The 12414-nt window shown below is 38.3% G+C and overlaps 1 pseudogene; it reads right to left on the bottom strand.

Annotated features, from left to right (window-relative positions):
• Positions 1–847: 847 nt before the first annotated feature.
• LOC112921293 (large ribosomal subunit protein P1 pseudogene) lies at positions 848–1226 on the bottom strand (annotated as a pseudogene).
• Positions 1227–12414: the final 11188 nt, after the last annotated feature.

Genomic DNA, 12414 nt, shown 5'->3' with positions numbered 1-12414 from the left:
GTAGTAAACAGGTGTAGTGATAGATTTTGCAATTGATATTTACAACAAAGAGAAATAAATGAGATTTTTATAACTAAGTGGAATAGGGTCAGGAAAAGCAATATAAACAAGGGAAATTAACATGAGAAAAATAAAACCTTGGATTTAAAATGAAGCCTAAGTAATTTACTCATTCTAATTTTTCACTTTCTATGATACCCCGATACATAGTCATTTAAGTGCTGCTTGAATGCTTTCTGTAACACAGCATTCACTATTATTTCTATTGTTATAACTTATTCTAGCATTATCTATTACCAGTCATTTCTTAGGTTATGACAAAAGTTTCTGCTTTATAATCTTGCCTTCTTTCCAACTCATAGTCTACATTTGCAAATCCCTTCCCAATATGGATCTGTGATGAGGATGCAGATACACGATGTTCCTTCTAAAAGCTTCATATTATTTATTTTTGCTCAAAAGATCAAAATTTCTACCTGTGGCCCTAATGTAGTATTTAAACCCCCATATTGGGATCCCTGGGTGGCGCAGCAGTTTGGCACCTGCCTTTGGCCCAGGGCGCGATCTTGGAGACCCGGGATCGAATCCCACATTGGGCTCCCGGTGCATGGAGCCTGCTTCTCCCTCTGCCTATGTCTCTGCCTCTCTCTCTCTCTGTGACTATCATAAAAAAAAAAATTAAAAAAAAAAAATAAACCCCCATATTTTCAATGTTACATGCTATTCTAATATTTCCTATTCATTCGTTACCACATAATTTTCTTCTTATATGAAGAACTTATTTTTCTTTTGTCTCTTGTAAATTCTGTTTCTACCACTTCTACTTTTTTTTTTTTTTTTCAAGAGTTCAGCTTTTAATTGAACAGGTTACAAAAGAAGTGTGGTCAAAAAGACCAAAGTCCATGTCATCGTCAGATTTCTGATATTCTTCTTTCTTTGCTTCCACTGTCTTCTCCTCAGCTGGGGCAGCAGTGGTGGAGGGAACAGGATTTTCTGTTGGTTGTAGTGCCAGCTACTGGGGCAGATCAACCAGCCCTAGCACTGCAGATGAGGCTCCCAATGTTGACATTGGCCAGGGACTTTCCCAACGAGCCCAGCCAGAAAGGGTCAACATTTACACCAGGTGATTTAATGAAGGCATTCACTTTATCCCTCCTGACCATCACCTCATCATCATGCAGGGTGAGGGCCAAGTAGGTGCAGGTGAGCTATGAGATGGAGGCCATTGTGCAAGCAAGTGCTAGGTGGGTGATGCTGGCAATGGATGCTGGTATAGGATGAAGTGAGGGCCTCACTACACCATGGCCTTAGGTTCCTTAGAAGGTCCAAGTACCTTAGCAACAGCTGAGGGAAGTCTCTCCCTTCTAAAAGTTGACTTTCTTAATTCTCTATGTTATTTATTTGTCTTTGTGCCATTTTTTAATTCTCCTTGATGACTTTAGTTTGAACAGTCTTTATTCTGTTATTGTGTACCTATATCACAATACAGGCAAAAGCACTTTATTATAATTTTTTCTTTCTATAGAATTCTGAATTATTCAGTTAGCCCTTATGTTACAAAGCTAGTTCTATTATTCTTCATCTACTCTTAAAATGTGGTTGGAGAGTTCCAAGTCTTATACCAATTTATATCACCTGAGTCTTCTAACTATAAGGTCTGTCTCCACACAGAGTATGTAGGAAAGTGTACTATCTCCTTAACAGTCAGAAATATGTGTGTATGATAATCAGAAATTTACACTAAATCTAGCAGATTAGGACTGTTTATTTTCTTGAAACTTTAAAAGCCTCACTATGGCACCTGGTGGCTCAGTCAGTTAAGCATCTCCCTTTGGCTTAGGTCATGATCCCAGGGTCCTGGAAATGAGCTCCATGTTGGGCTCTCTGCTTGGCAAGGAGCCTGCTTCTCCCTCTCCCTCTGCCTGCCACTCTGCCTGTGTGTACTCTCTCTTGCTCTCTACCTGTCAAATGAATAAATAAATTCTTTTTTTTAAAGCCTCACTATAAGCAAGACTATCACTCCTGCTGTCGTTTTTTTCATCAGCTAACTCTTAACTAGTTAATAATTCTTCCAGAAGTGAGCTTTTTGCTGCGGCTGCTGCTAATTTCTTGGGAGTATTGAAAAGGTGTTGAACAAATAAGCAAGTATTTTAGAAAAGAATGTTAGCTGATAGAGTGACTATAAAACTATGGAAAGAATAAGGAAATTTGAGTCACAGTCATACACCACAGTACAGGATTGATCTTCTTGCCAAACTAATGCTCTGTACATCTTGTGCAATTACAGTTCTTTCATATAAATAGGATCATTTTTGGTATATGCCAAGATGATGCTAATCTATGCTTTTTTCTTATAATGGTGTATTTGCTCTTAAAAGACAAATACAAAATTACTTATCTTCATTTTTCATGCATCATCACACAAATATAAGCATTCTGTCTGGTTTTAATTAGTAATTCAGATAAAATACAAGTTGAGCCTAAAGAATCTTTTGGATTTTCTGTGTAGCTGATTTGTCATTTATGATGCAAACTCCAAAAGTCACCCATGACTTCTCCTGATTGATTTTATCACAGTTTTGGAAGAATAGAGCATTCATCTGCTCTAATTAAAGATTTTACACTCAACCTTTTCCCACGCAGCAAATATTTAAAATTTAAAATAACCACAAAATGTAAATTTGGATTAGATAAGTCTCTTTCCTTTTGAAATAAATCAGTGAAGGAAAAAGATACCTAAATAAGTATTACATAGTAACTGAAAAATACATAAATTTGGAAAGTGAGTTAATGGCATTGCTTGTGTAATTGACATAAAGGCAAACTATGTAAGACAGTATATAGTTTTTGAAGTCACACATATCTGATTCAAACTCCAGGTCTGTCATTTTCTAGATGTGTGATTTCATGCAACGTATTTAGTCCCTGCTTCATTCTCCTGGTCTCTAAAATGGGGATGATATCTATTTTTAGCACTGTAAATATGAATATGAATATGAAATAATTAGCTTACTACGTGCCATATATAATTTTATCATTATCATTAGTGTCAAATGGTTTTTCTGCAATTCAACTTCCATTGGAAGCTCTAGCCAGAGCATTTAGGCAAGTAAACAAACAAAAAATATACAAATTGGAAAGGAAGAAGTAAAATGATTTTTGATCATAGATGACATGATTTTGTATATAGAAACCCTAAACATTCTACAAAAAATGTTAGCACTACTAAACACATTCAGAAAAACTGTAAGATATAAAATCAACATGTAAAAATCAGTTACATTTCTATACAATAATGATGAAAAATCTGAAGAGGAAATTAAGAAAATAATTCCATTTAAAAGAGTATTAAAAAGAATAAAATACTTAGGAATACATTTCACTAGGACAGAGAAGATTTATACACTGCAAAATACAAAACATTCCCATAATACATCAAAAAGACATAAATAAGTGAAAAGACATCCCACATTCATGGACTAGAAGACTTTATATTGTTGAGATGACAAAACTACCCAAAGACATCTACAAATTCAATGTAATCTCTATCAAAATCTCAACAATGATTTTGCATAAACAGAAAAATCTATCCTTAAATTCATATGAAATTTCAACAGATCCCAAATAGTCAAAATAATTTTGAAAAAGAGAATAAAGTTGGAAGAGTCACACCTCTTGACTTCAGATCTTATTACAAAACTACAATAATTAAAACAGTGTAGTACTAGCATGGAAAAGATATACAGACAAATGGAATCAAATAGAGTCCAGAAATAAATTATTACATATATGGTTAATTATTTTTTATGAGAGTGCCAAGATTATTACTAAGGACAGTCTTTTCAATAAATGGTGCTGGGAAAATTGGATATCCATATGCAAAAGAATGAAACTGGGTCCTTATACCATATACAAAAATTAACTCAAAACAAATAACAGATCTCAGTTTGAGAACTAAAATTATAACAGTTTTAGAGAAAAATATTCCTGACAGTGATTTGTCAGTGGTTTGAATATGACACCAAAGTACAGGCAACAAAAGGAAAAAAAAAATACATTAGGCTTAATAAAAATTTTAGACTTTTTCCCAGTAGAGAACACTGTCAAGAGAGTAAAATGGCAACTCTCAGAATGGGAGAAAATATTTGTAAAACATATAACTGGCAAGGGATTAATGTCCAGAATTTATAAAAAAAATATTATAACTCAGCAACCACTAAAAGACAATTTTTAAAATGCATAAAGGACTTAAATAGACATTTCTCCAAAGAATATATACAAATGACCAATGAACACAGGGAAATAGCTCAACATCATGAACCATTAGGTAAATTAAAATTAAAATCACAATGAGATACCACTTCTTCACACTCATTAGAATATTATAAAAATAGGAAAATAACAAGTGTTGGTAAGCATGTTGGAAAAATTAGAACCCTTGTGCATTGTTGATCGGAATGTAAGATGGTATGGCCATTGTGTAAAACAGTTTGAACAATTACTATATGATACAGCAATTCGACTTCTCATTATATACCAACAATCAGTTCAATAAATACTTGTATGCCAAAGTACATAGCATTATTCACAATAGTCAACAGATTAGAAACAACCTAAATGTCCACAACAGATGAATAAACAAAATTGGTACGTACATATAATGGAATGTAATTCAACCCTAAAAGGAATGAAATGTGGACACATGCTGCAACTTGAACATATTTTTCTAAGTGAAATAAGACATGAAAAGACAAATATTGTATAGTCCCATGCATATGAGATACCTAGAATAAGCAAACTCTTAGAAACAGAAAGTAAAATGGATGCTACCAGGTGCTATGGGATGGGAGAATGGGGAGTTAATGTCTCACGAGTACAGAGATCCTGTTTGGAATGATGAAAAAGTTTTCGAGATGGATGATGGTGATTGCTGCACAACATTGTGAAAGTACTCAATGCTAGTAAATTGTATACTTAAAATTGTTTCAAATGGTAAATGTTATGTATATTTTATCACAATAAAGTTTTTTTAAGTAAAAAGATACAAAAAGATATATATCTCATATATACACTAATCAATAAAACTGAAGTGGATAAGTTCTGAGAAAAAAAAAATTTGTATCAGATCAAATAAAAGTATGAGGGACAAAAAGGGAAATTGCATACAATCAAAAGGTGAAGTCAGCCTCCCTGGTGGAAAGGCGCTCGCAGGGAGTTAGAGCAGGACCCAGGAGGGCGGGGATGCCCTTGGGCTCCCGGGGACACTAACAGGCACCTGCGCCCGGGGAGAGTGCGCCGAGCTCCCTAAAGGGCTGCAGCGCGCACGGCGGGACCCGGAGCAGCTCGGAGGGGCTCGGGTAGCGGCTCGGAGGGGCTCAGGTAGCGGCTCGGAGGGGCTCGGGTAGCAGCTCAGGTAGCGGCTCCGGCAGAGGCTCCAGCAGAGGCTCCCGCAGAGGCTCCGCGCGGAAGGGGCTACAGGGCCGGGAGCGTGAATCCAACAGCGCAGGCCCGAGAGCACAGGGCGCCGGGACACAGCCCAGGATCCGGCCTCCCCCCGGGACAGGCAGAGGCCAGGAGGGCCCAGGACAGCGAGGACGCTCCTGCCCCGAGCTGAGCAGATCAGCGGCCCCGCCCCGGAGCCTCCAGGCCCTGCGGACCAAGAGCTCCAGAGTTACTGCGGGAGCTGACTCCAGGGCTCCAGAGCTGGCCGCCCCACTGGGGTTGTTCCTCCAGGGGCCTCACGGGGTAAACACCCCCCACTGAGCCCTGCACCGGCAAGGGGAAGAGCAGCTCCCCCAAGTGCTAACACCTGAAAATCAGCACAACAGGACCCTCCCCCAGAAGACCAGCTAGACGGACAGGGGAAAAACAAATTATTAACCAAGCAGCACTGGAAAGCTCCAGGGGAAGTCGACAAATTTACAGTATACAGAATCAGAGGATACTCCCCCTTGGTTTTTGTTTGTTTGTTTGTTTGTTTGTTTTTTGATTTCTGTTTGCTCCCCCCCCCTTTTTTGCTTTTCTTCTCTTTTTTTTCTTCCTTTTTTCTTTTTTCTTTTTTTCTTTTTCTTTCCTTCTTTCTCTTCTCTCTTTTTCTCCTTTTCCCAAAACAACTTGTTTTTGGCCACTCTGCACTGAGCAAAATGAGTAGAAAGAAAACCTCACCTCAAAAGAAAGAATCAGAAACAGTCCTCTCTCCCACAGAGTTACAAAATCTGGATTACAATTCAATGTCAGAAAGCCAATTCAGAAGCACTATTATACAGCTACTGGTGGCTCTAGAAAAAAGCATAAAGGACTCAAGAGACTTCATGACTGCAGAATTTAGATCTAATCAGGCAGAAATTAAAAATCAATTGAAGGAGATGCAATCCAAACTAGAAGTCCTAACGACGAGGGTTAACGAGGTGGAAGAATGAGTGAGTGACATAGAAGAAAGTTGATGGCAAAGAGGGAAACTGAGGAAAAAAGAGACAAACAATTAAATGACCATGAAGATAGATTAAGGGAAATAAGTGACAGCCTGAGGTAGAAAAATCTACATTTAATTGGGGTTCCCAAAGGCACCAAAAGGGACAGAGGTCCAGAATATGTATTTGAACAAATCCTAGATGAAAACCTTCCTAATCTGGAAAGGGAAACAGGCATTCAGATCCAGGAAATAGAGAGATCCCCCCTAAAATCAACAAAAACCGTTCAACACCTCCACCTTTAATAGTGAAGCTTGAAAATTCCAAAGATAAAGAGAAGATCCTTAAAGCAGCAAGAGACAAGAAATCCCTGACTTTAATGGGGAGGAGTATTAGGGTAACAGCAGACCTCTCCACAGAGACCTGGCAGGCCAAAAAGGGCTGGAAGGATATATTCAGGGTCCTAAATGAGAAAAACATGCAACCAACAATACTTTATCCAGGAAGGCTCTCATTCAGAATAGAAGGAGAGATAAAGAGCTTCCAAGACAGGCAGGAACTGAAAGAATATGTGACCTCCAAACCAGCTCTGCAAGAAATTTTAAGGGGGACTCTTAAAATTGCCCTTTGAGAAGTCCAGTGGAACAATCCACAAAAACAAGGACTGGATAGGTATCATGATGACACTAAACTCATATCTTTCAATAGTAACTCTGAATGTGAACGGGCTTAATGACCCCATCAAAAGGCACAGGGTTTCAGACTGGATAAAGAAGCAGGACCCATCTATTTGCTGTCTACAAGACACTCATTTTAGACAGAAGGACACCTACAACCTGAAAATAAAAGGTTGGAGAACCATTTACCATTCAAATGGTCCTCAAAAGAAAAGAGGGGTAGCCATCCTTATATCAGATAAACTAAAATTTACCCCAAAGATTCTAGTGAGAGATGAAGAGGGACACTATATCATACTTAAAGGATCTATCCAACAAGAGGACTTAACAATCATCAATATATATGCCCCGAATGTGGGAGCTGCCAAATATATCAATCAATTAATAACCAAAGTTAAGACATACTTAGATAATAATGCACTTATATTTGGTGACTTCAATCTAGCACTTTCTACACTCGATAGGTCTTCTAAGCACAACATCTCCAAAGAAACAAGAGCTTTAAATGATACACTGGACCAGATGGATTTCACAGATATCTACAGAACTTTATGTCCAAACGCAACTGAATACACATTCTTCTCAAGCGCACATGGAACTTTCTCCAGAATAGACCACATACTGGGTCACAAATCAGGTATGATTGACTTATTTCACTCACCATAATACCCTCCAGTTCCAACCACGTTGAAGCAAATGGTGAGTATTTGTCGTTTCTAATGGCTGAGTAATATTCCATTGTATACATAAAACACATCTTCTTTATCCATTCATCTTTCGATGGACACGAGGCTCCTTCCACAGTTTGGCTATTGTGGACATTGCTGTTAGAAACATTGGGGTGCAGGTGTCCCGGCCTTTCATGCATCTGAATCTCTGGGGTAAATCCCCAACAGTGCAATAGCTGGGTCGTAGGGCAGGTCTATTTTTTACTCTTTGAGGAACCTCCATACAGCTTTCCAGAGTGGCCGCACCAGTTCACATTCCCACCAACAGTGCAAGAGGGTTCCCTTTTCTCCACATTCTCTCCAACATTTGTGGTTTCCTGCCTTGTTGATTTTCCCCATTCTCACTGGTGTGAGGTGGTATCTCATTGTGGTTTTGATTTGTATTTCCCTGATGGCAAGTGATGCGGAGCATTTTCTCATGTGCATGTTGGCCATGTCCATGTCTTCCTCTGTGAGATTTTTCTTCATGTCTTTTGCCCATTTCATGATTGGATTGTTTGTTTCTTTGGTGTTGAGTTTAATAAGTTATTTACGAAAAGCTCACAGCAAATATTCTCAATGGGGAAGCACTGAGAGCCTTTTCCCTAAGATCAGGAACAAGGCAGGGATGTCCTCTCTCACCACTGCTATTCAACATAGTACTGGAAGTCCTAGCCTCAGCAATCAGACAACAAAAAGACATTAAAGGCATTCAAATTGGCAAAGAAGAAGTCAAACTCCCTCTTCGCCGATGACATGATACTCTACATAGAAAACCCAAAAGCCTCCACCCCAAGATTGCTAGAACTCATACAGCAATTTGGTAGCGTGGTAGGATACAAAATCAATGCCCAGAAATCAATGGCATTTCTATACACTAACAATGAGACTGAAGAAAGAGAAATTAAGAGTCAATCCCATTTACAATTGCACCCAAAAGCATAAGATACCTAGGAATAAACCTAACCAAAGAGGTAAAGGATCTATACCCTAAAAACAATAGAACACTTCTGAAAGAAATTGAGGAAGACACAAAAGAGATGGAAAAATATTCCATGCTCATGGATTGGCAGAATTAATATTGTGAAAATGTCAATGTTACCCAGGGCAATTTACACGTTTAATGCAATCCCTATCAAAATACCATGGACTTTCTTCAGAGAGTTAGAACAAATTATTTTAAGATTTGTGTGGCATCAGAAAAGACCCCGAATAGCCAAGGGAATTTTAAAAAATAAAACCATATCTGGGGGCATCACAATGCCAGATTTCAGGTTGTACTACAAAGCTGTGGTCATCAAGACAGTGTGGTACTGGCACAAAAACAGACACATAGATCAATGGAACAGAATAGAGAACCCAGAAGTGGACCCTCAACTTTGTGGTCAACTAATATTCGATAAAGGAGGAAAGACTATCCATTGGAAGAAAGACAGTCTCTTCAATAAATGGTGCTGGGAAAATTGGACATCCACATGCAGAAGAATGAAACTAGACCACTCTCTTTCACCATACACAATGATAAACTCAAAATGGATGAAAGATCTAAATGTGAGACAAGATTCCATCAAAATCCTAGAGAAGAACACAGGCCACACCCTTTTTGAATTCAGCCACAGTAACTTCTTGCAAGATACATCCACGAAGGCAGAAGAAACAAAAGCAAAAATGAACTATTGGGACTTCATCAAGATAAGAAGCTTTTGCACAGCAAAGGATACAGTCAACAAAACTAAAAGACAACCTACAGAATGGGAGAAGATATTTGCAAATGACATATCAGATAAAGGGCTAGTTTCCCAGATCTATAAAGAACTTCTTAAACTCAACACCAAAGAAACAAACAATCCAATCATGAAATGGGCAAAAGACATGAACAGAAATCTCACAGAGGAAGACATGGACATGGCCAACATGCACATGAGAAAATGCTCTGCATCACTTGCCATCAGGGAAATACAAATCAAAACCACAATGAGATACCACCTCACACCAGTGAGAATGGGGAAAATTAACAAGGCAGGAAACCACAAATGTTGGAGAGGATGTGGAGAAAAGGGAACCCTCCTGCACTGTTGGTGGGAATGTGAACTGGTGCGGCCACTCTGGAAAGCTGTGTGGAAGTTCATCAAAGAGTGAAAAATAGATCTTCCCTGTGACTCAGCAATTGCACTGTTGGGGATTTACCCCAAAGATTCAGATGCAATGAAACGTCGGGACACCTGCACCCTGATGTTTCTAGCAGCAATGTCCACAATAGCCAAACTGAGGAGCCTCGGTGTCCATCGAAAGATGAATGGATAAAGAAGATGTGTTTTATGTATACAATGGAATATTACTCAGACATTAGAAACGACAAATACCCACCATTTGCTTCAACGTGGTTGGAACTGGAGGGTATTATGCTGAGTGAAATAAGTCAATCGGAGAAGGACAAACATGATGTGGTCTCATTCATTTGGGGAATATAAATAATAGTGAAAGGGAATAAAGGGGAAAGGAGGAAAAATAAGTGGGAAATATCTGAAAGGGAGACAGAACATGGAAGACTCCTAACTCTGGGAAACGAACTAGGGGTGATGGAAGGGCAGGTGGGCGGGGGGTGGGGGTACTGGGTGGCAGGCACTGAGCTGGGCACTTGACGGGACATGCACTGGGTGTTATTCTGTATGTTGGCAAATTGAACACCAATAAAAAATAAATTTATTATTAAAAATAATAATAATAAATAAACAAATCCAGCTAGAAGGACCTTGAAAGGCAGAGGAAGTTCTTCCTCCCTGACACTAGTCTTGGTTAGGGAGTTGGAACACAGCCTCTTTAGAGTAGTAGGAATTGAACATCTGCTTCTATTGGTTCACCGCCACAACCTGACAGGGCAATCAAAGTGCTGTCTGCTTCTGCTGGGCTGGAGGCTATGGTAGAAGATCAACTTCTCGCTTGGCTTTCCTGAAATCACAGGGGACAGGGGTCAAGTTTTTCCACTAGTGTTTGATTGGAATATAGTGGGAACTACAAATACATTTTATCTTGGGCCACCCTTTTACTGGCCCTTAGCCTAGAGGGAAGGCTTTAATTAAAGTGGTTTTTCCTGTGCTTTGGCTTCAGAGTTAGAGGCTGAACCCACCACTGTGTTGTTTCTCAAGTGCCCAGATGGCTAAGCTGTTCACCTTCTTGTTTCCACCCTTCAGTCTTCCTTAGCTTGTTGTATCTTCCTATTTTTTAGTTGTCCCAACTGATGTTTGATACAGTGATCAAAGCAATTCAATGGACCAATGCACTAAAAATTCAACCTTTTTCAACAATTGGGTTTTGAATAAATATACATTTAAAAACAAAGTAAACTTCAACTCCTATGTCTCACATATAAAATTTTTTTGGGAAAGAGAAAAAATAAAATAAATTAAAATTAAGTTAAAAATAAACTTAAAGTTAAAATTATATAGCTTCTCGATAAAAACATGAGAATATCTTTGTGACTTGGGGTTAGGCAAACATATCTAAAGCAGATACAGGGGGATCCCTGGGTGGCTCAGTGGTTTGATGCCTGTCTTAGGCCCAGGGTGTGATCCTGGAGTCCCAAGATCAGACCTGCATCGGGCTGCCTGTGTGGAGCCTGCTTCTCCCTCTGCCTGTGTCTCTGTCTCTCTCTCTCTCTCTCTGTCTCTCCTGAATAAATAAATAAAATCTTTAAAAAAAAAAGCAGATACAGAAAGCAATAACCATAAAAGAAAAAATCATAAGATACAATTAAAACATCTCATCCAAATGCAACTTTAAGGAAATGAACAGTCAAATATTCATAAAACATCTGAAAAAAGATTTATATTCAGAATATACAAAAGACTCCTACAACTCAAGAATAAACAACAGTCTAGTTTTAAAAACATTTAAAGGACTTGAATAATAGACACATTGCAAAATGTAATATATGATGCCCAATACATAGATCCAAGCATACTTATACCATTAGTTTTCAGGAAATCAGATCTCAAAACAATTATGCAATGCCATTTTAAATTACTGGAATGGCTAAAATTAAAAAGACTGTCACTACCAAACTTTGGTAAGATTGGACAACTACTGAAATTGTTATATGTTATTAGTGGGAAAGTCAAAAGTTAAAACAATTTGACAATTTGGACGTTCTTTACAAAGTTAAATATATATATATCCTATGATCCAACAATTACACTTCTATGTATTTATTTAGGAAAGTAAATGTTGGGATGGGTACTTGTACAAGAATGTTCTGTCAACTTTATTCATAGTAGCAATAAAACTGGAAACCATGTAAATATTCATCAGCAGTAGACTGTTGTCTATTGTACAAACAATAGACTTCTCAACAACAACACAAGCACACACAACATACAAGAATCTCATAAACATTGTGCCAAAGGAAGTAAGACTGTATATTATGTGATTCCATTTATATGAAACCCTAGGACAGGAAAAAAAAAATCAGAAAAGTAGCTGCTTTGGGTGAAGATAAATCAGAAGGGAAAGCACAAAAAAATTTTCTGAGGTAATGAAATGTTCTATATTTTGACATGAGTATGAGTTACCCAGGTGTCTGCCTTCTTCAAAATTCCAAAATTTGTACACTTAAGACATGGA

This window comes from Vulpes vulpes, chromosome 6, assembly GCF_048418805.1.
Source record: "Vulpes vulpes isolate BD-2025 chromosome 6, VulVul3, whole genome shotgun sequence".
In the NCBI taxonomy this organism is placed as follows: Eukaryota; Metazoa; Chordata; class Mammalia; order Carnivora; family Canidae; genus Vulpes; species Vulpes vulpes.
The sequence above is the reverse complement of the archived record's forward strand: the minus strand, read 5'-3'. Positions and strand labels throughout refer to the sequence as shown.